The sequence below is a fragment of the Cherax quadricarinatus genome, chromosome 50 (genome assembly GCF_038502225.1).
Source record: "Cherax quadricarinatus isolate ZL_2023a chromosome 50, ASM3850222v1, whole genome shotgun sequence".
In the NCBI taxonomy this organism is placed as follows: Eukaryota; Metazoa; Arthropoda; class Malacostraca; order Decapoda; family Parastacidae; genus Cherax; species Cherax quadricarinatus.
Window position 1 is genome coordinate 16,836,915 of NC_091341.1, and position 26,689 is coordinate 16,863,603.

At 40.8% G+C, this 26,689-nt stretch overlaps 1 protein-coding gene across 5 annotated transcripts in view; it reads left to right on the top strand.

The window, feature by feature from the left end:
* Hsepi (D-glucuronyl C5-epimerase) overlaps window positions 1-26,689 on the top strand; it is a 607,106-nt gene that overhangs the window by 120,707 nt on the left and 459,710 nt on the right. For all 5 annotated transcript variants that reach the window (XM_070095437.1, XM_070095438.1, XM_070095439.1 and 2 more), the window contains exon 2: window positions 8,064-8,138. The gene's annotated coding sequence lies outside the window, so the exon portion shown is untranslated. The remainder of the gene's footprint in view (window positions 1-8,063; window positions 8,139-26,689) is intronic.

Sequence of the window (26,689 nt, forward strand, 5' to 3'; positions counted from 1 at the left end):
ATATATATATATATATATATATATATATATATATATATATATATATATATATATATCTATTATATATATAAAATATATATAATATATATAAAACTGGGTTGCTTAAATGTGCGTGGATGTAGTGCGGATGACAAGAAACAGATGATTGCTGATGTTATGAATGAAAAGAAGTTGGATGTCCTGGCCCTAAGCGAAACAAAGCTGAAGGGGGTAGGAGAGTTTCAGTGGGGGGAAATAAATGGGATTAAATCTGGAGTATCTGAGAGAGTTAGAGCAAAGGAAGGGGTAGCAGTAATGTTAAATGATCAGTTATGGAAGGAGAAAAGAGAATATGAATGTGTAAATTCAAGAATTATGTGGATTAAAGTAAAGGTTGGATGCGAGAAGTGGGTCATAATAAGCGTGTATGCACCTGGAGAAGAGAGGAATGCAGAGGAGAGAGAGAGATTTTGGGAGATGTTAAGTGAATGTATAGGAGCCTTTGAACCAAGTGAGAGAGTAATTGTGGTAGGGGACTTGAATGCTAAAGTAGGAGAAACTTTTAGAGAGGGTGTGGTAGGTAAGTTTGGGGTGCCAGGTGTAAATGATAATGGGAGCCCTTTGATTGAACTTTGTATAGAAAGGGGTTTAGTTATAGGTAATACATATTTTAAGAAAAAGAGGATAAATAAGTATACACGATATGATGTAGGGCGAAATGACAGTAGTTTGTTGGATTATGTATTGGTAGATAAAAGACTGTTGAGTAGACTTCAGGATGTACATGTTTATAGAGGGGCCACAGATATATCAGATCACTTTCTAGTTATAGCTACACTGAGAGTAAAAGGTAGATGGGATACAAGGAGAATAGAAGCATCAGGGAAGAGAGAGGTGAAGGTTTATAAACTAAAAGAGGAGGCAGTTAGGGTAAGATATAAACAGCTATTGGAGGATAGATGGGCTAATGAGAGCATAGGCAATGGGGTCGAAGAGGTATGGGGTAGGTTTAAAAATGTAGTGTTAGAGTGTTCAGCAGAAGTTTGTGGTTACAGGAAAGTGGGTGCAGGAGGGAAGAGGAGCGATTGGTGGAATGATGATGTAAAGAGAGTAGTAAGGGAGAAAAAGTTAGCATATGAGAAGTTTTTACAAAGTAGAAGTGATGCAAGGAGGGAAGAGTATATGGAGAAAAAGAGAGAAGTTAAGAGAGTGGTGAAGCAATGTAAAAAGAGAGCAAATGAGAGAGTGGGTGAGATGTTATCAACAAATTTTGTTGAAAATAAGAAAAAGTTTTGGAGTGAGATTAACAAGTTAAGAAAGCCTAGAGAACAAATGGATTTGTCAGTTAAAAATAGGAGAGGAGAGTTATTAAATGGAGAGTTAGAGGTATTGGGAAGATGGAAGGAATATTTTGAGGAATTGTTAAATGTTGATGAAGATAGGGAAGCTGTGATTTCGTGTATAGGGCAAGGAGGAATAACATCTTGTAGGAGTGAGGAAGAGCCAGTTGTGAGTGTGGGGGAAGTTCGTGAGGCAGTAGGTAAAATGAAAGGGGGTAAGGCAGCCGGGATTGATGGGATAAAGATAGAAATGTTAAAAGCAGGTGGGGATATAGTTTTGGAGTGGTTGGTGCAATTATTTAATAAATGTATGGAAGAGGGTAAGGTACCTAGGGATTGGCAGAGAGCATGCATAGTTCCTTTGTATAAAGGCAAAGGGGATAAAAGAGAGTGCAAAAATTATAGGGGGATAAGTCTGTTGAGTGTACCTGGTAAAGTGTATGGTAGAGTTATAATTGAAAGAATTAAGAGTAAGACGGAGAATAGGATAGCAGATGAACAAGGAGGCTTTAGGAAAGGTAGGGGGTGTGTGGACCAGGTGTTTACAGTGAAACATATAAGTGAACAGTATTTAGATAAGGCTAAAGAGGTCTTTGTGGCATTTATGGATTTGGAAAAGGCGTATGACAGGGTGGATAGGGGGGCAATGTGGCAGATGTTGCAAGTGTATGGTGTAGGAGGTAGGTTACTGAAAGCAGTGAAGAGTTTTTATGAGGATAGTGAGGCTCAAGTTAGAGTATGTAGGAAAGAGGGAAATTTTTTCCCAGTAAAAGTAGGCCTTAGACAAGGATGTGTGATGTCACTGTGATTGTTTAATATATTTATAGATGGGGTTGTAAGAGAAGTAAATGCGAGGGTCTTGGCAAGAGGCGTGGAGTTAAAAGATAAAGAATCACACACAAAGTGGGAGTTGTCACAGCTGCTCTTTGCTGATGACACTGTGCTCTTGGGAGATTCTGAAGAGAAGTTGCAGAGATTGGTGGATGAATTTGGTAGGGTGTGCAAAAGAAGAAAATTAAAGGTGAATACAGGAAAGAGTAAGGTTATGAGGATAACAAAAAGATTAGGTGATGAAAGATTGAATATCAGATTGGAGGGAGAGAGTATGGAGGAGGTGAACGTATTCAGATATTTGGGAGTGGACGTGTCAGCGGATGGGTCTATGAAAGATGAGGTGAATCATAGAATTGATGAGGGAAAAAGAGTGAGTGGTGCACTTAGGAGTCTGTGGAGACAAAGAACTTTGTCCTTGGAGGCAAAGAGGGGAATGTATGAGAGTATAGTTTTACCAACGCTCTTATATGGGTGTGAAGCGTGGGTGATGAATGTTGCAGCGAGGAGAAGGCTGGAGGCGGTGGAGATGTCATGTCTGAGGGCAATGTGTGGTGTGAATATAATGCAGAGAATTCGTAGTTTGGAAGTTAGGAGGAGGTGCGGGATTACCAAAACTGTTGTCCAGAGGGCTGAGGAAGGGTTGTTGAGGTGGTTCGGACATGTAGAGAGAATGGAGCGAAACAGAATGACTTCAAGAGTGTATCAGTCTGTAGTGGAAGGAAGGCGGGGTAGGGGTCGGCCTAGGAAGGGTTGGAGGGAGGGGGTAAAGGAGGTTTTGTGTGCGAGGGGCTTGGACTTCCAGCAGGCATGCGTGAGCGTGTTTGATAGGAGTGAATGGAGACAAATGGTTTTTAATACTTGACGTGCTGTTGGAGTGTGAGCAAAGTAACATTTATGAAGGGATTCAGGGAAACCGGCAGGCCGGACTTGAGTCCTGGAGATGGGAAGTACAGTGCCTGCACTCTGAAGGAGGGGTGTTAATGTTGCAGTTTAAAAACTGTAGTGTAAAGCACCCTTCTGGCAAGACAGTGATGGAGTGAATGATGGTGAAAGTTTTTCTTTTTCGGGCCACCCTGCCTTGGTGGGAATCGGCCGGTGTGATAATAAAAAAAATATATATATATATATATATATATATATATATATATATATATATATATATATATATATATATATATACATACAGGAGGTCCTCACTTAACGTCGTTTCATTATAACATTGATGAAAAAATTGTTTATTCCCAGCTGGAGCCACTGTGTGTGGAATTCGCACATTTGTTTTTAAACTTTTGGTGGTAGGTGGTGCTCCTTACAATTTTCACAATATATATATATATATATATATATATATATATATATATATATATATATATATATATATATATATATATTATATATATATATATATATATATATATATATATAATATATATATACACACACACACACACAATGGGATCCACCTCTCATGTAAATTGTGGGTCCCATAGCCTCGGAGAAGTGGATAAAATGGCTTCAAGGAAGAATATTTGGATTTCTTCCTGAAGCCATTTGAATATTCCACTTCCTCTACCACCACATCTTTTCAGTCTTTTGTTTTTGCCAATAGATATATTTTATTGCATAATATGGTACAACATATGTGTGTGTGTGTGTGTGTGTGTGTGTGTGTGTGTGTGTGTGTGTGTGTGTGTGTGTGTGTGTGTGTGTGCAATAACATCACAGTAAACAGGTGATATCACAGTATGCAGAACATCCACTGTGAAAAAATAGTGAACTTCCAAGCGCTGTCCTGATTTCTCACATTATTAAGGAACAGTTCCTTGATAATGGGAGAAATCACGAAAGCGCTTTGAACTAAATCTTTCACAGTGGTTGTTCTGCAGATTATATATATGAACTAGCGGGTGGTGCCTGAGGGACTGGAAGTGTGTCTTTCCCATTTTCCTGAGACATTAACAGAGGTTCATTTGTTCTCTTCCTCATGGTAGGATACTCAGCCCCACTTTTTAATTTACTGATGCACAAGCTTGTGCCAACATCTCTGCTCATGATGTTAACATCACAAACTACTAACACGCCTCGACTCCTTCACAACTAGTAGTACTGAATGTGGTTGGTGTTTAATATGCTGGCTTTTCAAGACAATCACACTGACATTGATTTCTGTGAACAACAGATTTCTGTGAACAGTAGCAATACTATTGGGTAGAGAGAAAGAGTGATATTGTAAGTAATCAAAGTTACTTAGATTGCAGACATGAAAACTGAAGCAAGATGAAATTATTCCTACACAGCCAGTCACTATTAGAGTTTGCGAATTAAGGCAGCGTGTAAAGGGTGAAACTTTAAATTCAACTTAAAGGAAATCGTGTAGCGTAACAGTATAGGGTGGCAGAGCTGAAAACTCCGGCGCTGCCTGGGATATTAGGTCAGGGGTTGAGATATGTTTGCAAATATGTATGAATGTAATGTAATGAATGAATGTAGTATAAACCTTGGTAATAGATACCGACAAATTGGTTTAGAAAAACAAATGAGCGAACACTAGAACATAGAAAACGTTTGTCCTGGGAACTTGATCGCTTCTAACATACAGGGTATGTAAGTATAATGTTCGCCTAGACCGTAGTCCTGGCACGGGTCTCAATCTTGCGATGACCCGTCTCTGGCTCCCGAGGGGTTAAATATACAGTATATATATAGGCGGAGAGTGAGGTATGAGTGACGCATGGTGACCTGAAGAATAACATATTGGGATGAGGACTGGCAGACAATGGGATCATTCGACTCCTTTGTTGTTAGGTAGGAAGTGCTTTGCCGTGTATGTATGTGTGTGTGTGTGTGTATTTTTTTTCAACAAGTCGGCCGTCTCCCACCGAGGCAGGGTGACCCAAAAAAGAAAGAAAATCCCCAAAATGAAAATACTTTCAACATCATTCAACACTTTCACCTCACTCACACATAATCACTGTTTTTGCGGAGGTGCCCAGAATACAAGTTTAGAAGTATATACGTATAAAAAATACACAATATATCCCTCCAAACTGCAAATATCCCAAACCCCTCCTTTAAAGTGCAGGCATTGTACTTCCCATTTCCAGGACTCAACTCCGGTTATATAAAATAACCGGCTTCCCTGAATCCCTTCACTAAATATTACCCTGCTCACACTCCAACAGCTCGTCAGGTCCTAAATACCATTTGTCTCCATTCACTCCTATCTAACACGCTCACGCACGCTTGCTGGAAGTCCAAACCCCTCGCCCAGAATACCTCCTTTACCCCCTCCCTCCAACCTTTTCGAGGACGACCCCTACCCCGCCTTCCTTCCCCTACAGATTTATACGCTCTCCATGTCATTCTACTTTGATCCATTCTCTCTAAATGATCAATCCACCTCAACAACCCCTCTTCAGCCCTCTGACTAATACTTTTATTAATTCCACACCTTCTCCTAATTTCCACACTCCAAATTTTCTGCATATTTACACCACACATTGCTCTTAAACAGGACATCTCCACTGCCTCCACCCGCCTCCTTGCTGCAGCATTTACAACCCAAGCTTCACACCCATATAAGAGTGTTGGTACTACTATACTTTCATACATTCCCTTCTTTGCCTCCATAGATAACATTTTTTGCCTCCACATATACCTCAATGCACCACTCACCTTTTTTCCCTCATTAATTCTTTGATTAACCTCATCCCTCATAAATCCATCCGCCGACACTTCAACTTCCAAATACTATCTGAAAACATTCACTTCCATACTCCTCCCCAATTTGATATCCAATTTTTCTTTATCTAAATCATTTGATACTCTCATCACCTTACTATTTTCTATGTTCACTTTCAACTTTCATATATATATATATATATATATATATATATATATATATATATATATATATATATATATATATATATATATATATATATATATATATATATATATATTACTTTCTATTGTATTTTTGTGAATGTTTTGTCAATGTATTTTGTCTTTAAATAAAATATATATTAAATATAGGGGGTGGTAGGAGAAAATTCTGAAACAGCTTCTGGGAGAACCTTGAGTTTTCCCTGAAGCAAGTTTATACATTTCTCTGAGGATGAGGGTCCCCAGGACAGTTCTAGAGGTGGTACCTCCCTCTATTTATATATATATATATATATATATATATATATATATATATATATATATATATATTTATTTATTTATTTATTTAATTTATATTATGTGTGTGTGCTCGTTTGATCATGTACAGTATGTGTACATTTATATGAGTGTATGCGAGTATGCCGACTGTAACTATGTGCATTAACCTATATAGTGTAGCGAGGCTATTGCAAGAATGTTTTCCTAGGCTTACGATGTGGTTTTAAAAAGTCGAGAAGCTGTTACAACATTGAATCTGTGTTTTTATACATATATTTTGTATTCTTAGTTATATAATGCAGTCCAAATTCTCCCCATCTCTTTTTTTTTTTTATTTCTCGTATAAGCTTTGTTGCCCCGCTCTGTGATGGAGATGTCGTCGTAAATATTCAATTTCTCCCATGTATGGTTAGGACATCCTAAGAGATGGTAATTTTCAGGTAACAGAAACACTAGCTCTGCTGGAACGAAATCTTAAGAGGCTTCGGTATCCTTTAAACCCTTAAACCTGACGATAATCAGGTTTAAGGACGTAAGCCTCCTAGTTCAGGCTCATAGATTTCAAAATTATGTATGAAATTCATCCTGTGTTATGGAAGATTACAGAAACATAGCTAACTTTCGTTCCCACTATTCTTCCATATATAACAGGGTAACAAAACATCCTGTGTTTATAGAATATGACAGAAACATCGCTAGCTTTCGTTCCCCTATTCTTACATATATAATAACGTAAGAACACATTGCTGATGTGTCCTCTTTTGCTAAATAAAAAATATCAAATTTACCGGGGATCGAACCACTCACACTCAATTTGCCAATGCGCTGCCAACCGAGCCACGGGGATGCTCTCTTTGCACCAATTTTATTGAAGCTCTTTTATACTAGTTTGCGTTCCAATCATATTTTAATGTACTTTTCTTATACGAGTAAGTTTCCTGTCATAACCTTTCGCACTGGTTAACATTCGAGAACAGATCTTCAGAGTCAGATATTCACATTCTTCATGGCATATTTTCAGACTTCTACTGTCTCCTTTTTCCGCCTTTCATGCATTAACGCCGACTTTCTTTTTGACAGGGAGTGGGGATGGGAGGGCAGGTCCCATTGTGTTAACCATGTAAAGTTTTCCAGAGCCACTATCTTATCTCAGAAACGTTTTTCCAGTCTGTCCGTCTTCCATTTCGTAGTCCCATTGAAGGTTTTCAATGCGATTTCCAAATTGAGTTCTTGCCCTTGTGAATTTTGCAGACTCGCTCTTTGATCCAAGTCAGTATTTTTATACCCAATATCAGTTTTCAGTTCTAATGAATTATTCCATATTTCCAGTCTTAATACATAATTCCTTTCAGATTTCCAGCTCTAATGCATTTATTCCACACAGATTTGCAGACAAGCTTAGAAATGTCGCCTATATTAGGTTACTTTGTACATAGCGTGTTTCTTTTGCCATTTTTAGTAAACTGTTTTTATTCTAGTACATTGTAATTGATCCCTCGTCCTTTCTATTTAATTTTTCATCCCTTCTGCTTCATTCACGCGTATTTCCAGACCCATTTTATTCTTCCATTCGTTCTTGTAGACACACTGCCTTTCCCAGTCAGGCTTGAAGTTCCTTTGTTTTAACAATTTTTTTTTTCGGGTATTTAGCCATTAGGCCTGGTTTACTCTGCTAGTTTTTCAGGTTTGACTTTTCCACGTCTCAATTTTTCCATGTCCAATATCTTACCACATTTCGTTTTCCAGGCAAGCGGAAGCAGGAACCATCTGAAGGCGGAGGATGTCATGTCTTCAGCAACGTCGGATCCTCTATAAGAAAAGGTAAAAGATGATGCCTGCAATATGTTCCGGAATTTCAATCTCTCTCTCTCTCTCTCTCTCTCTCTCTCTCTCTCTCTCTCTCTCATTTTTACTCCCTTTGTTCTCTAATGCTGAGATAGCTCGCTCTGTGAACCATGAAGAGACTGACTCCCCACTGCCGACTGCATCTACGGTTTAGATTTTCCAGAGTTAAGAACGAAGAGAGTGGAGAGGGAGAGTAGAGAACGAGTGCTTGGAGGATTGTGTAAGGGGGACGCCTGGAAGGGTGGGGTACAATCGACAAAAAAATATATTGTGGAACTGAGTGAAGGGTGGAAAGAGTATATGAGATATGAGAAATTGAAATAGCTGAGTATATGAGACAGATATATAACAGCACATAGGAAAGACAGCTGACAGAGTATGCGGGGAAGACAGTTATACTTCTGTACTACTACTACTACTACTACTACTACTACCACCACCACCAGTACTATCACTACTTTCTACCGCCGCCACCACCACCAGTACTATCACTACTTCTACCACCACCACCACCAATACTATCACTACTTCTACCGCCACCACCACCACCAGTACTATCACTACTTCTACCGCCGCCACCACCACCTCCACCACCAGTACTATCACTACTTCTACCGCCACCACCAACACCACCACCACCACTATCACTACTTCTACCGCCACCACCACCACTATCACTACTTCTACCACCACCACCACCACCAGTACTATCACTACTTCTACCACCACCACCGCCACTACCAGTACTGTCTTTACTACTACCAGTACTATCACTACTACTACCAGTACTATCACTACTACTACCAGTACTATCACTACTACAAACACTATCACTACTACTACTATCTGTACTACCACTAACCACTACCAGTGAATAGTGAAATTCAAAGCCCATTCGTGACTTCTCACATTATCAAGGAACTATAAAAGCATTACATCAAAGGAAGGCATATAAAGGGTCGAGACCACACCTCACCATCACATCCCACAACAAAGCAACACCTGACTCATAAGAAAGGAGGAACACTGCAGCAGGATGTCGTGAAGGACCTGCCTAGTTGCGTTAACAGGCCTGCTGCAGTGTTCTCCTTTCTAAAGAGTCGGGTGTCGTCGCACATCAGGTGTTGCTTTATTATGGGATGTGATGGTGAGGTGTGGTCTCGACCCTTTATATGCTTTCCTTTGTAATGCATTTATAGTTCCTTAATAATGTGAGAAGTCTCGAAAGCGCTTGGAATTTCACTATTCTTTCACAGTGGTTGTTTTGCATATTATATCGCCTGTTTGTGATCTTACTGCATATATATATATATATATATATATATATATATATATATATATATATCTATATATATATATATATATATATATATATATATATTATTAGAGAGTGGGTGGGTATATTAGGTATTTGTTTTAGTAAGTACTTTAAGGTGTTTGACGTAGTTTAAAATCTTCGTTGGCTCTGTGCGGACAGTTAAGAAAATCTGTGTATTATCCAGCTGTGGTATGTTCTGTGCCTTGAAAGTAGGCGTGAACACAATACTCGAGACCTGAGAATACATGTAACGTGAATAATAGCCATCATTGGCGTGACAAGTCTTGATGGTTCTCATTATCCACCCTGTCATCATCTCTTGTTGATGTGTTGACCGTGGAACTACCTGTGTAGCTACCGCGAGTTTTCTCCAGTCATGGAGCGAATTAGCCATTTTGCCATAACCAGTAGTGGCCTTAAATGCCGGGCCACTTAATCGTGGTTTGAGAATTTTTGTACCTAATTTTGTATTTGGCCGACAGACATTTGACCGCAGGACAATTGGCCGAACGAACATTACACCGACAGCCATTTGGCCGAAGGGATAATTTGGTTAGATGAAATGTCCGGTCAAAAGTCCCAATGTCCGGGAGCCTTATTGCCCTAAACCCAGCATCTCCTTCCAGGTTTACTGACAAGCCTAGTGACACAGTAATTGCTTTACTTGTTTTGTAATAATGGTTTCTGTAATAGTGTGAATCTGTCACAGCCATAACAACGTGATAATCATAGTGTAAATTTGATTGGTAGTAACGGTGAGTGTTTAGTGATGAATAACCAAACGGTTCACCACTTTATAAATGAAAAACTGTCTATTGTGCGCTGAATGAGAAATTTCTTCATGGCAGTTGCTGCCACCACCAGTGGTGTGGTTGCTGCCATCACCAGTTTTGTGACCACCCTCCGCTACCACCAGTGGTGTGGGCCCCCCACCGCTACCACTAGTGGTGTGGCCACCACTGCCTCCTGTTTTAGACCAGTGGCCAGTGAACAATACGCACTCAGCATAGACTGACAGGGAGCAGTCATGCCAGAAACTGTGCTGGTATTATATTGTATGATGGAGGGGTGGGGGGAACCCCCTACACCTGCCATTGTACAGCTGGTATTGACCCTTTCCATCCCCCCCTCCCTCCCTTCCCCACCCCCTCCCTCCCACCTCTTCCTGCGTCTCCCAGCTCAGGCTTACAGATTTCAGCAGTATGTATATCAGGCCTGTGTGATAAAATGTGGCATGAAAACTAGCTAGCTTTTGTTTCAGCTATGTAACTGTCGTCTAGAAAAGGGTAGCAGCACATTGCTGATGTATCCAGTTTTGCTAAATAAAAAAAAATATTTCCCTTCCTCTCCCGTCTTACCTTCCTTCCCCCTCCCATCCTTCCCGGTCTTCCCTCCACTTCCTCCTTCCCTTCACCTCTCCCACTTGCCAATCCCTTATATCCCACTTCCTTTTCCTTCTTCCCTCCCATTCTTTCTGTACTCCCCCCCTTTCTCTCTCCCTCTCTCCCTCCTTTTTACCTCCCTCTGCCCACCCTCTTAATCTTCTGCCATCCCTCCCTCTCCCTATATATCCTTGAAGCTCAAAAATCAGTCTCATATTTAAGCACAGTAACGTAAGTTCTACATTACTGAACACTATCATTCAGGTTTATTACTGTTTGATAAATTTAAAACTAACGATTGAAGTGTAAACTTAAATATCATTCTGTATTGCTTGCAGAGTGTTAGTTTTTATTTCAAATTATTATGATCTATGTATTTGTTAACATTTTAAAATGTTATAATCTGTTGACGTTCTAAAATATTATAGTACATTTGTTGCCAAAGAAGAATAAAAAGGGAGAATACCGTGACTGGAACAATACACAAATAACCCGCATATATGAAACTTATGACGACGTTTCGGCCCGACTTGGACCATTAACAAGTCACACACAAGCGCGAAGGGAAAAGAACCAGTATATACGAGAGGAGGGCGGAGCCGGAAGAACGAGAAGAGGTAGAATTAATAGTAGTAGTAAATAGTGAAATGGTTTAGTTTCAATCGCAGATACACCTTACATTAGTCTAGTCAAAGATTCTTCATCGTATCGTCCATAACCCGGCGTAAGTGCCGGGTTATGGACCTGCGGCGGCTATCACTAAGCCCGATTTACCAGATGCTCAACATGGAAGTCTGGCCTCAAGGGCTTCGAGGATAGAAGGACCCATGAGACTAGTCGCGGGAATGTCATGGGTAACTGAAATTCTCGTACTATGTAAAAGCGTTAAGAGAATAGGAACATGGTATATAATACCGACAGGTTGATAAGTAAGACACATGTGTAATAGGTATCTTTATTCCGAAACGTTTCGCCTACACAGTAGGCTTTTTTCTGTCGTGTGCAAAAGAGTTAGCAGAAGCAGTAGAGATGTAAATACGATGTAATTAGTCCATCTCCTGTCTGTACTCGACTGAAGACGCCTACTGTGTCTTACTTATCAAGCATTTAACGGTTTACAGGGTCCAGGAAAAAGTCTTTCCTGTAACTTGACCTTACCTAGCCAACCCTTAATTTTTTATTGACATAGTATGCCCGTTGAACGATATGTATGTAATTGAACTAAAAAAATATCCTTCATCGAGGATATCTATATATAGATGGTATAACCACATCAGCCATCCATACAAATACCAGAACTCTTCTCGTAAGCGCCCAGAACAGCATCACTGATTGTATTGGCCAGAACGCGCCAATAAGGTGACGGCTTTCATAAATCCACGGTGCATAATCTGTGGTTGTGCATATAATTTCGTATATACATTAGAATATTGTATACCGGGATGTATGTCAAATTGGTTATTGGCTACAGGATGGCGCGGGGCGCATCGCTACTCGTACTTGTAATTCATTTAAGTTCCTTATTTTTTCTAACCCTTGTGGTTTAGCGCTTCTTTCTGATTATAATAATCCTTTCTTTTCTGATGGAATCAACATATTTGATGGAAAAATTATCTTTTTATTTTTTAACACGTATGTAATTGTATGATGTGTATATTAGTGTGTATGGTATACTTTACAGGAAAAAAATATAACACATATTTTGATATAACAAGAACATGTAGAGAGGAAGTATATTGTAAATGACTGCCAGGTATACTATATAAAACACATGCAAGCTTATGGTGCAGGGAAAAAGTGGATCTAGTAGCGACCAGCGAAGAGGCGGGGCCATGAGCTGTGACTCAACCCCTGCAATCACAAATTGGTGACCCCCCCCACACCCACCCACCCACCCACCCACCCACCACCACCACCACCAGCACCACCACCAGCACCACCACCAGCACCACCACCAGCACCACCACCACCACCACCACCACCACCAGCACCACCACCAGCACCACCACCACAACCAGCACCACCACCATCACCACCACCACCACCACCACCAGAAGCACCACCAGCAGCACCACCAGCAGCACCACCAGCAGCACCACCACCAGCACCACCACCAGCACCACCACCAGCACCACCACCAGCACCACCACCAGCACCACCACCACCACCAGCACCACCACCACCACCACCACCACCAGCACCACCACCACAACCACCACCACCACCACCACCACCACCACCAGCACCACCACCAGCAGCACCACCAGCAGCACCACCAGCAGCACCACCAGCAGCACCACCACCACCACCACCACCATCATCATCATCATCATCATCATCATCATCATCATCACTTTGAATGTTCATTTGTGATAAATAAGTAGTGGCATCATTCACACCTGTTAGAATGTTTCAGATCCATATAAACAACACAGGTGCACTTGACATTCACAAGATAAATAGTACACAAGTTACCGTGTTACATGTGTCGTCTTTCATCATAACCATAATTAAAAAAAATTCCGGAAACTCATTTTATCCTTATTATTTCTACAATATATTAATTTGAATGCATAAAACCTTAATAAATTTATATAAACAGTATCTATTTAAGTATATAATAATTCAACATGTCAGTTTTAATGCAAAATGGTTGTCTGAAATATTAAAATTAATGTTTATCCTTATATATATATATATATATATATATATATATATATATATATATATATATATATATATATATATATATATATATATATATATATATATATATATATGCAAAACAACCACTCTGAAAGAATAGAGAATTTCCAAGCGCTTTCGTGACTACTCACATTATCAAGGAACTATTACATAGTTCCTTGATAATGTGAGTAGTCACGAAAGCGCATGGAATTTCTCTATTCTTTCAGAGTGGTTGTTTTGCATATTCTGAAATCACCTGTTTACTGTGATCTTATTGCATATATATATATATATATATATATATATATATATATATATATATATATATATATATATATATATATATATATATATATATATATATATATCGTGCCAAATATGTAAAACTGGTCAGTTAGCAAGAACTCATATAAAATTAAGTCCTTTCTAAATTTTTCTCATATACGTTTAAAGATATACATTTTTCATTTATGTTAATGTAAAAATTAATAAGTGTGTACCAAAAGTACCTTAGAAAATTTACCTAACCTTATTATAACACGCGCAATTTAATTTAGCCTAATGCAGCTAAATATATTTGATAAGTTTACGATAATTTAATAAACAATCTCGATGAAATGTATTTTTTTTCTTTAGGTTCAGAATGATCTTTGCAAAATTATTGCATACACAAATTTTCGATTGCCTTATTCGGCAAGAAGAGTGTTGCCATTTAAGCCAAAATCGCAAGTTTTACCTATTGTCTTACCAGAAGCATGTCGACAACATAGCTTAGATGACCTACCGGACTGCACCATCCTACATAATGAAGGTGCTACCGGGACTGGAAGCCAGGCCCCAGTTTTCCACGAGAACCTGGAACCAGAGACCTGACGTCTTAGTACTCTATACCATACCACTAAACTCTGGGCAGCCAGCAGGATTATGAGTCATGTTTACACCTAAAGCCTACTTCTGTTACTACTACTATTACTACCACCGCCACCACAAACTATTACTGCCATCACTACCACCACAATCACTACTACTGCCATCACTACCACCACAATCACTATTACTGCCATCACTACCACCAAAATACTACTGCCATCACTACCACCAAAATACTACTGCCATCACTACCACCACAATCACTACTACTACCATCACTATTACCACCACCACCACAATAGGGAATGAAGCCTCGTCGTAATTCAAGGAGGTGCAGCGGGTAGAATCGCTTGAAAAATACCTTTAAATGAGGACTTTCAGTTCTTTTGATCCTAAATGATACGGAAGAGAGAAAATGTCGCCCACAAAGACAGTGGGAGCCGCTAATGTGGTGGAGGGGAGTACTGGAGGGAGGAGGGTGCAGGAAGGGGAGTGTTTTGCAGGAAGTGTTGGAGGGAGGACTGTTGGAGGGGAGTACCGCAGGGAGAAAAGTGTTGGAGGGGAGTACTGGGGGGAGTAGGGTGCTGGAGGGTCTCTTTTGCAGGGAGTGCTGGAGGGGTGTACTGGAGGGAGGAAAGTGCTGGAAGGAGAGTATTTGGGAGGGAGGAGAGTGCTGGAGGGAGGATAGTGCTGGAGGGGGAAGAGTGTTTTGCAGGAAGTGCTGGAGGGAAGGATTATACTGGAGTGTGAGGGGTGTGTTGGAGGAGAGTGCTGAAGGGGGAGTGTTTGGAGAGAGTGCTGGAAGGAAGGAGTGTTGGAGTGGAGTACTGGGGGGAAGGGGCATTTTGGAGGGAAGTGCTTGAGGGGAAAGGAGGACCTTTTGAGCGTGTAAACCTGTGAATGATAAGCTAAAGCTTCTGGATCACTAAGGTGTTTATTTCCAACCCCAAGGCTACTTTAAGGTGTTGATCTACAGCTCCCGGACCCCTCTAAGGTGATCTCCAGCCTCTGAACTTCTCAAAGGTGTTGATCTGCCCCTGGACCTCTTGGGAGGGTTCAGCTTCTGTGCCTCTTGCAGGATTTGCAATATAGTTACTAGGTCTCTCCCTGCATGAAGACACATGGGGCCTGGGGTTATGGAATATGGGGGAATTACTTCCTCCATCATTGAGGTACATGGGACTGGAATTACAGAATGTAGGAGATAACTTTCTGGGATCGTGCAGCCACCCAAATACGTTTGGCTATCCTTACAGTTGCAATAACACTATACAGGAATCCCCTGAGATACGAGACTGGTGTGTCCTACAAGATAACTCGCAGCATGAAAACTATCACGGAAACGTATTTATTAGTTTGCTTTACCAACGAAATGTCAATATTTTTCGCTATAACGTATCATTTGGAAGAAAGGAAAACAGAGTACAAATACAATACAATAGCTGATGTGCAGCGTCCCTAGTTTAAAAACTCACGTTTGTGTGAAAACTCTCGTATGTGATTCTCGTACTGGTGAGAAAAGGTGCTCGTATGTTGATGTTGGGAACTAAAGAAAGATGCTCGTATCGGTGGAATCTCGTATCTTGGGAGTTTGTTGTATTCCCTGAACGTAAGATCTTCTGACATTATCCCTCCTAAGTCTCTCCACGTTCCTCATCCGCGCTATTGAGTGGAGTGAGTTTGTTTTATATTCTGTTTCAGTTTTTAATTCTTCAGATTATACATGGGTAAGTAATTGAAATTTGTCCTCATAGAATATCGCTCTGGAGGATGGAGGAATATGCCGGAGGAGGAATGCTGTAGGTAGGAGAGGTGCTGGAGGGGACGGGAATGCTAGAGGAAAAAGGAGTGTTTTACTGAGAAGTGGGGAAGATCAAAGAGAATAAGTTACTTAGAAGTGGAGTGGGTAGGAAAATGTAAGGAGGTAGGAGGTAGCAGGTAGTGTCTTAGACATTACTGCTGAACTCTTCTGCTTTACCATGGAGTGACCACCGGCCACAGACCAGGCTGCACACACCTAAGTAACCTAGAGCAAGAAAGAGAGTGATAGTAGTAGTAACGACTTGTCCAGGGCACTTGTCGATAGACAGCCAGTTTTGTGTTTGTACTCTCCTATTTGTAGTAGCAGGGCTCGAGTCACAACGAGGAGGCGGGGCCAAGAGCAGTGTGTGTGTGTGTGTGTGTGAGAGAGAGAGAGAGAGAGAGAGAGAGTAAATATGACAAATCATTAACAGTAAGTAAGATAAACATTCTTATTTGATTTTTCGCGTAAATTTAATATTTTTAATTTGTCTCTGGAAGTTTACAAATTACTCCGGTTTTAGAGCTCAGATTTGATATATTAATTTATTTTTATGGTTTTAATTCTTTATTTTTAATTTCAGGCTCTGACGTTCATATTGTTTTGCCTCGTAATTGTTTTAAATTTTTAGTTTTCCCGTGAAAAATTATGATTTTTTTTTTTGTATGTCGTGTCGGACTGTGAATTTCATTTCGTTTTCCAGCGTAAAGTTTAGAATTTGTTCCTGTTTTCCCGCGTAAAGTTGTGTATATCTTTAATGTTTTCTCTTTGTCGAGCTACGAATTTCTCCAGATTTTCCCGCGCAAATTTTTGGCTGTTAGAGAGATGGCGCGAAGAGCAGCGCATCAAGTTTGTGTACAAGAAACTGATCAGAGGGGAGAAAAGAATTGGAAATGAATCCGAGTTATATTTTTCACCGTGTGTGGGAGAGTGCAGGAATGCTCAGTATCCAAGTGTTTGTTGTTAGATCTTACTATTTAATTTCTGCTTGTCACTGCTGGTTGGCTTTTGAGTGAAGACGATAAATGCACTGCAGCTTGACTCGCGAAATTGTACTAACACGATTGCAAACAAAGCACGGTACGGGTGGGGTTTGAACCCTTGGTGAGCGAGTCATGGGTTCCAACCCCACTCGTACCGTGGTTTGTTTCACTGCTTCTTGCTCTTATGTCGGCCAAGTTATTTGTTTAATTTTATTAATTTTCTCACTAATATATATTTATTTTTCTCTGTGTGTATGGAGAGAATATACAAAAGTTGTCCAAATCAAAATAAACACGGATCTTGAATTGGCTTAAGTGAACAAGTGTCTCCTTTACGAGAGGGCAGACTTAGTGGCCCCTATCTACCACTTTCTTGTTTTGTCTCATCTATGAAAAAACGTATAGGCAAAGTTTTTCCTGACATAGTTATATTGCGCAAGAAATTACCATTTAAAATTTAATGTGAGGGAGCAAGAAACATGTATGGAAACTAAACACTTGGATGTGCCGTATGCTTGATGGTCAGGAAGATTTAGTGTAGCGTAAGGTTATGATTAAGTGGGTGTTTGTGGGACCACCCCACCAAGAGCGGGTAACCCCCCACCATGGCAAGGTGACCCCAAAGAAGAAAACACAGGCATTTCCTTTTTTGGTCCGAGGAAAAATTACAGAGGAGTAACCTTGTGTCTGTCATTTAGTCGCCTTCTGCCACACGCATGACTTATGAAGGATGGATTCTAACTTACTTTCTCAGCTTTTTCATCGCTAATATATAAACTCACAGTCGAGGTGTTTTTTGCATATCACATTTAATGTTCCTTAAGTACTAGAGTAATATATATATATATATATATATATATATATATATATATATATATATATATATATATATATATATATATATATATATATATGTGTGTCTTTTCACTGTGGTTGTATTGCATATATTGAATTAAGTAGAATGTTAATGATAATTAGCATAATTCAGATATTTTTAATTACCAGTTTATCCGAACTATAATCCCAGTTTTAAATTATGTATCTTAATTATAAAAATGATGAACAATTTCATTATGTTTAGTGTATTAACAAGTAACCCACAAATTGCAAATGAAAACAGGATGAAGTTTGGGGCCGTCCTGCTCTCTAATGTTGTTTAGTTTTCAGGTCCAATTTGTGGGTTAGTTGTTTGTTGTAGTCAAGGTATTGTGACTTTGTGGGTTAGTTGTTTGTTGTAGTCAAGGTATTGTGACTTTGTGGGTTAGTTGTTTGTTGTAGTCAAGGTATTGTGACTTTGTGGGTTAGTTGTGTTTGTTGTAGTCAAGGTATTGTGACTTTGTGGGTTAGTTGTTTGTTGTAGTCAAGGTATTGTGACTTTGTGGGTTAGTTGTTTGTTGTAGTCAAGGTATTGTGACTTTGTGGGTTAGTTGTTTGTTGTAGTCAAAGTATTGTGACTTTGTGGGTTAGTTGTTTGTTGTAGTCAAGGTATTGTGACTTTGTGGGTTAGTTGTTTGTTGTAGTCAAGGTATTGTGACTTTGTGGGTTAGTTGTTTGTTGTAGTCAAGGTATTGTGACTTTGTGGGTTAGTTGTTTGTTGTAGTCAAAGTATTGTGACTTTGTGGGTTAGTTGTGTTTGTTGTAGTCAAGGTATTGTGACTTTGTGGGTTAGTTGTGTTTGTTGTAGTCAAGGTATTGTGACTTTGTGGGTTAGTTGTGTTTGTTGTAGTCAAGGTATTGTGACTTTGTGGGTTAGTTGTGTTTGTTGTAGTCAAGGTATTGTGACTTTGTGGGTTAGTTGTTTGTTGCAGTCAAGGTATTGTGACTTTGTGGGTTAGTTGTGTTTGTTGTAGTCAAGGTATTGTGACTTTGTGGGTTAGTTGTGTTTGTTGTAGTCAAGGTATTGTGACTTTGTGGGTTAGTTGTGTTTGTTGTAGTCAAGGTATTGTGACTTTGTGGGTTAGTTGTGGTTGTTGTAGTCAAGGTATTGTGACTTTGTGGGTTAGTTGTGTTTGTTGTAGTCAAGGTAATGTGACTTTGTGGGTTAGTTGTGTTTGTTGTAGTCAAGGTATTGTGACTTTGTGGGTTAGTTGTTTGTTGCAGTCAAGGTATTGTGACTTTGTGGGTTAGTTGTGTTTGTTGTAGTCAAGGTATTGTGACTTTGTGGGTTAGTTGTGTTTGTTGTAGTCAAGGTAATGTGACTTTGTGGGTTAGTTGTGTTTGTTGTAGTCAAGGTATTGTGACTTTGTGGGTTAGTTGTGTTTGTTGCAGTCAAGGTATTGTGACTTTGTGGGTTAGTTGTGTTTGTTGTAGTCAAGGTAATGTGACTTTGTGGGTTAGTTGTGTTTGTTGTAGTCAAGGTATTGTGACTTTGTGGGTTAGTTGTTTGTTGCAGTCAAGGTATTGTGACTTTGTGGGTTAGTTGTGTTTGTTGTAGTCAAGGTATTGTGACTTTGTGGGTTAGTTGTGTTTGTTGTAGTCAAGGTAATGTGACTTTGTGGGTTAGTTGTGGTTGTTGTAGTCAAGGTAATGTGACTTTGTGGGTTAGTTGTTTGTTGCAGTCAAGGTATTGTGACTTTGTGGGTTAGTTGTGTTTGTTGTAGTCAAGGTAATGTGACTTTGTGGGTTAGTTGTGGTTGTTGTAGTCAAGGTATTGTGACTTTGTGGGTTAGTTGTTTGTTGCAGTCAAGGTATTGTGACTTTGTGGGTTAGTTGTGTTTGTTGTAGTCAAGGTAATGTGACTTTGTGGGTTAGTTGTGTTTGTTGTAGTCAAGGTATTGTGACTTTGTGGGTTAGTTGTTTGTTGCAGTCAAGGTATTGTGACTTTGTGGGTTAGTTGTGTTTGTTGTAGTCAAGGTATTGTGACTTTGTGGGTTAGTTGTGTTTGTTGTAGTCAAGGTAATGTGACTTTGTGGGTTAGTTGTGTTTGTTGTAGTCAAGGTATTGTGACTTTGTGGGTTAGTTGTGTTTGTTGTAGTCAAGGTATTGTGACTTTGTGGGTTAGTTGTGTTTGTTGTAGTCAAGGTATTGTGACTTTGTGGGTTAGTTGTGTTTGTTGTAGTCAAGGTAATGTGACTTTGTGGGTTAGTTGTGTTTGTTGTAGTCAAGGTAATGTGACTTTGTGGGTTAGTTGTTTGTTGCAGTCAAGGTATTGTGACTTTGTGGGTTAATTGTGTTTGTTGTAGTCAAGGTATTGTGACTTTGTGGGTTAGTTGTGTTTGTTGTAGTCAAGGTCAATTGTGACTTTGTTGGTTAGTTGTGTTTGTTGTAGTCAAGGTAATGTGACTTTGTGGGTTAGTTGTGTTTGTTGTAGTCAATGTATTGTGACTTTGTGGGTTAGTTGTGTTTGTTGTAGTCAAGGTATTGTGACTTTGTGGGTTAGTTGTGTTTGTTGTAGTCAAGGTATTGTGACTTTGTGGGTTAGTTGTGTTTGTTGTAGTCAAGGTATTGTGACTTTGTGGGTTAGTTGTGTTTGTTGTAGTCAAGGTATTGTGACTTTGTGGGTTAGTTGTGTTTGATGTAGTCAAGGTATTGTGACTTTGTGGGTTAGTTGTGTTTGTTGTAGTCAAGGTATTGTGACTTTGTGGGTTAGTTGTGTTTGTTGTAGTCAAGGTATTGTGACTTTGTGGGTTGTGTTTGTTGTAGTCAAGGTATTGTGACTTTGGGGGTTAGTTGTGTTTGTTGTAGTCAAGGTATTGTGACTTTGTGGGTTAGTTGTGTTTGTTGTAGTCAAGGTATTGTGACTTTGTGGGTTAGTTGTGGTTGTTGCAGTCAAGGTTTTGTGACTTTGTGGGTTAGTTGTGTTTGTTGTAGTCAAGGTAATGTGACTTTGGGGGTTAGTTGTGTTTGTTGTAGTCAAGGTAATGTGACTTTGTGGGTTAGTTGTGTTTGTTGTAGTCAAGGTTTTGTGACTTTGTGGGTTAGTTGTGGTTGTTGCAGTCAAGGTTTTGTGACTGTGAGTTAGTTATGTTTGTTGCGGCCAAGGTATTGTGATTTTGTTGGGTTAACTGTTATTTGTAGCCCTGGTGTATTATGACATGATTCACCGTGCTTTATCTGTATACACAAGCTTGTACGTATGGCAAGTGTTAGGAAAGACACATTTAGTCTTCGAAAAGCTTCACAATGTCGTAAATCAGTTTGTTGTTCTGCCACCTGACGATTTATGCAACACGCATGTAACCGCTTCTTGGAAACATGAATTAAGAGGGAATTGACTTTGAGGCTGGATCGAACAAATTGAGAGCCTTACTATAACATTTATATTATTAGTTTCATGCTATTACGAGGTTGAGACTCGGAATACATTCATATTATACACAGTGGAAGGGATACTTATCTCTCTCTCTCTCTCTCTCTGACACACACACACACACTAAAACAAAACCAAGTATGCTAGGGAATGGAAGAAGTATAGAAGGCAAAGGACCCAGGAGAATAAGGAAAGCAGTCGTAGAGCCAGAAATGAATATGCACAGGTAAGAAGGGAGGCCCAACGACAGTATGAAAATGACATAGTAGCGAAAGCCAAATCTGACCCGAAGCTGTTGTACAGCCACATCAGGAGGAAAACATCAGTCAGGGACCAGGTAATCAAGCTAAGGAAGGAAAGAGGAGAGTTCACTAGAAACGACCGTGAAGTATGTGAGGAACTCAACATGAGATTCAAAGAAGTGTTCACAGAGGAGACAGAATGGACTCCAGAAGGACGGAGAGGTGGGGTACACCACCAAGTGTTGGACACAATACATACAACCGAGGAAGAAGCGAAGGGGCTGCTGAGCGAGCTAGATACCTCAAAGGCGATGGGGCCGGTTAGCATCTCCTCCTGGGTCCTGAGAGAGGGTGCAGCTACAGAGGCGCTATGTGTACCCCTAACAACAATATTCAACACATTTGTCGAAACAGGGAGATTACCTGAGGTATGGAAGACAGCAGATGTGGTCCCAATTTTTAAAAAAATGGAGACAGACAAGAAGCACTAAACTATAGACCAGTGTCACTGACATGTATAGTATGAAAAACCATGAAGAAAATTATCAGGAGAAGAGTGGTGGAACACCTAGAAAGAAATGAGCTTAACAGTCAACACGGTTTCAGGGACGGGAAATCCTGTGTCACAAACCTATTGGAGTTCTGTGACAGGGTGACAGCAGTAAGACAAGAGAGAGAGGGGTGGGTAGATTGCATTTTCTTGGACTGTAAAAAGGCATTTGACACAGTTCCACACAAGAGGTTAGTGCAAAAACTGGAGACCCAGGCAGGGATAACAGGGAAGACACTACAATGGATCAGGGAATACCTATCAGGAAGACAGCAGTGAGTCATGGTACGAGGCGAGGTGTCAGATTGGGCGCCTCTGACGAGTGGGGTTCCACAGGGGTCAGTTCAAGGACCGGTGCTGTTTCTGGTATTTGTGAACGACGTGGTGGAAGGAATAGGCTCAGAAGTGTCCCTGTTTGCAGATGATGTGAAGTTGATGAGAAGAATTCAATCGGACGAGGACCAGGCAGAACTACAAAGGGATCTGGACAGGGTGCAGGCCTGGTCCAGCAATTGGCTCCTGGAGTTCAACCCCACCAAGTGCAAAGTCATGAAGATTGGGGAAGCGCAAAGAAGACCGCAGACGGAGTACAGTCTAGGGGGCCAGAGACTACAGACCTCACTCAAGGAAAAAGGTCTTGGGGTGAGTATAACATCAGGCACATCTCCTGAAGCGCACATCAACCAAATAACTGCTGCAGCATATGGTTGCCTAGCAAACCTAAGAACAGCATTCCGCTATCTTAATAAGGAATCGTTCAGGACCCTGTACACTGTGTACGCTAGGCCCATATTGGAGTATGCAGCACCAGTTTGGAACCCACACCTAGCCAAGCACGTAAAGAAACTAGAGAAAGTGCAAAGGTTTGCAACAAGATTAGTCCCAGAGCTAAGGGGTATGTCCTACGAGGAGAGGTTAAGGAAAATCGACCTGACGACACTAGAGGACAGGAGAGATAGGGGAGACATGATAACGACATATAAAATACTGAGAGGAATTGACAAGGTGGACACAGAATGTTCCAGAGATGGGACACAGAAACAAGGGGGCACAGTTGGAAGTTGAAGACACAGATGAATTACAGGTATGTTAGGAAGTATTTCTTCAGTCACAGAGTAGTCAGGAAGTATTTCTTCAGTCACAGAGTAGTCAGGAAGTGGAATAGTTTGGGAAGCGATGTAGTGGAGACAGGATCCATTCATAGCTTTAAGCAGAGGTATGATAAAGCTCACGGAGCAGGGAGGGTGACCTAGTAGCGGCCCGTGAAGAGGCGGGGCCAGGAGCTATGAATCGACCCCTGCAACCACAACTAGGTGAATATACACACACATACACACATTAACTAAAACACACATACAAACTAAAACACACACACACTAAAACACACACACACACACACACACTAAAACACACACACACTAAAACACACACACACACACACACTAACACACACACACACAAACACACACACACACACACACACACACACACACACACACACACACACACACACACACACACACACACACACACACACTAAAACACACACACACACACACACACACACACACACACACACACACACACACACACACACGTGCTCATATACAACAGGCCTAGTGTCTAATCGACATGTGCCTAGGACAAAATAGTAACTAACACACACACACACACATACACACACACACACACACACACACACACACACACACACACACACACACACACACACACACACACACACACAGACTTTCACAACATCGAGATGGCTCACCACCGATCAATCACCTTGTGACAATAATTCTTTAATAGCATCCAATTTGCAGAGCCTTCATCTTTGTGTGGTTTCTTTCTTTCTTTCTTCTTTCTTCTTTCTTCCTCTTCCTCTTCCTCTTCTTCTTCTTCTTCTTCTTCTTCTTCTTCTTCTTCTTCTTCTTCTTCTTCTTCTTCTTCTTCTTCTTCTTCTTCTTCTTCTTCTTCTTCTTCTTCTTTTTCTTCTTCTTCTTGTGGTAGGTGGTGTTGGTTGTGAAGGATTAGGGTGATGTTAGTGTTGACATATTCGTCTGCTATATATTCCGTATCCTGCTGCTGGGGCAGAAGAGAGCATCCCTTTGAGGTGGAGGTGAGTGATCTCTGCAGCTGCAGCCTCCCTCCCATCCTTCCCTCTCGCACTCTCCTCTATCCTTCTCCCTCCCGCGATTTACCTCCTTCCCTCCCTAATCTTTTCTTCTGTACTTATTACTCTTTCCTTCTATAATTTTTAACTCTCCCCTTCTTCAATCCTTTCCCTGCTATCCTCTAATTCACTCCAATCTCTACTTCTCTTATACTCTTTACTTTCCTCTAGACCCCTCTAATTTTCTCCTCGCCTTCCTCCTATGCTTCCTTCTTCCCCCCACTTCCTTCATTCCTCCCTCTCTCATTCTCCTTTCTCTACCTCTTTTCATTTCATTGGAAAGTTATGGCAGGTTTAATGCGTGTCAGTTACTATTTGTCAAAGCCACTTGTCAGTAGACACTTGGCCTGTTAGTAAGTTAGTTTTTTTCAGGTACACACAATACAGTTACATATCATACATAACAGCATATGTGTAGAGAACATAGGATAACCCAAAAAGTCAGACCAAGTGACTTATTCCCATTATGTGTGTGTGTGTTTTAGTTACCATTTGTTAAAGGCACTTGTCGGTAGACATTTGGCATGTTTTGTGTTCTTTGTATAATACTCTCTGTACTTTGATGGCTTTCCACAACTAATTTGCACAAATCTTGTGTTATTTACGAGTTTTAGCACCGTTCTGAATGTCGTCTGTACTGATGTGTTCTTATAGAGTTTTGCTCGCCTAGATGAGTTTCCTACCTGGAGTCTACCTGGAGGGCATTCCGGGGATCAGCACCCTCGCGGCCCGGTCCACGACCAGGCCTCCCGGTGGATCAGGGCCTGATCAGCGAGGCTGTTACTGCTGGCCGCACGCAGTCCAACGTACGAACCACAGCCTGGCTGATCCGGCACCGTCTTTTAGATATCTGTCCAGCTCCCTCTTGAAGACAACCAGGGGTCTTCCCGTAATGCCCCTTATTGCTGGTGGGAGGCTGTTGAACAGTCTTGGGCCCCGGACACTTATTGCGTTTTCTCTTAGTGTACCAGTGACACCCCTACTTTTCACTGGGGGTATGTTGCATCGCCTGCCAAGTTTTTTACTTTCGTATGGAGTGATTGCTGTGTGCATACTAGGGACCAGTCCCTCCAGAATCTTCCAGGTGTATATTATGATATCTCTCTCTTGCCTGCGCTCTAGTGAGTACAAGTCAAGTGCTTCCAGGCGCTCCCAGTAGTTAAGGTGTCTGACAGAACTTATACGTACATTCTCTAGTTCTGCAATTTCACTTGCCTTGAATGGGGATGTTAATGTACAGCAGTATTTCAGCCTAGAGAGAATAAGTGATTTAAAAAGGATCATCATTGGCTTAGCATCTCTTGTCTTGAATGTTCTCAGTATCCATCCTATTAGTTTCCTAGCAGATGTGATAGTAGCATTGTCGTGGTCCTTGAAGGTGAGGTCTTCGGACATTACCACACCCAGGTCCTTCACATTACTTTTCCGCTCTATTGTGTGATTAGAGTTTGTAGTATACTCAGTTCTAGTTATTATTTCCTCCAGTTTTCCATAACGGAGTAGTTGGAATTTGTCTTCATTGAACATCATATTGTTCTCTGTTGCCCATTGGAAAACTTGGCTTATATCTTCTTGGAGCTTTGCCGTGTCCTCAATGGATGACACTCTCATGCAGATCTTAGTATCGTCTGCAGATGATGATACAGACATCTGTCTATGTGTGATATGAGAATAAGGAACAGGATAGGTGCGAGTACTGTGCCTTGTGGGACAGAGCTCTTCATTAGTTTTGAGTCTCTGCTCCTGGCCCCGATGTGTATCGAATTTGCCTCCGCCGCTGCCTCATCCAAGCCATTCCACCTTTCTTCCAACAACAGGAAACACTTGTCCTGTTTCCTGGTAAACCTTGCCTGACCTGTGGCTCATTGTACCTTCAGTTTTCACCAGTGTTCCCTTAGTGTAAGTTCCCTTAATTCAAACACCATGTCTTTATGTGCTCCGTTATTTCCCTTAATCATGTCTTCCTTTATCCTTTTCTCCTCCAGGGTTGTCATGTTCACTTCCTTCAATGTTTCCTGACAGTGCGGTCCACTCATTTCTGGTAATAGCCGGATTGCGTACTCGTATTCCTCAATACTGGTCTGAAATTTGCTAATCTTGCGTATAATCTCGTGCTGGTGATCTTGCATTACCGTCGTACTGGTGATCTTCACCGTCGTGCTGGTGATCTTCACCATCGTGCTGGTGATCTTCCTCCAACATTCAACTGTTCATTAGGGGAGGTCTTCCGGTCTGCCTGGACACTGAGGGTGACTTTTACTGCAGTGT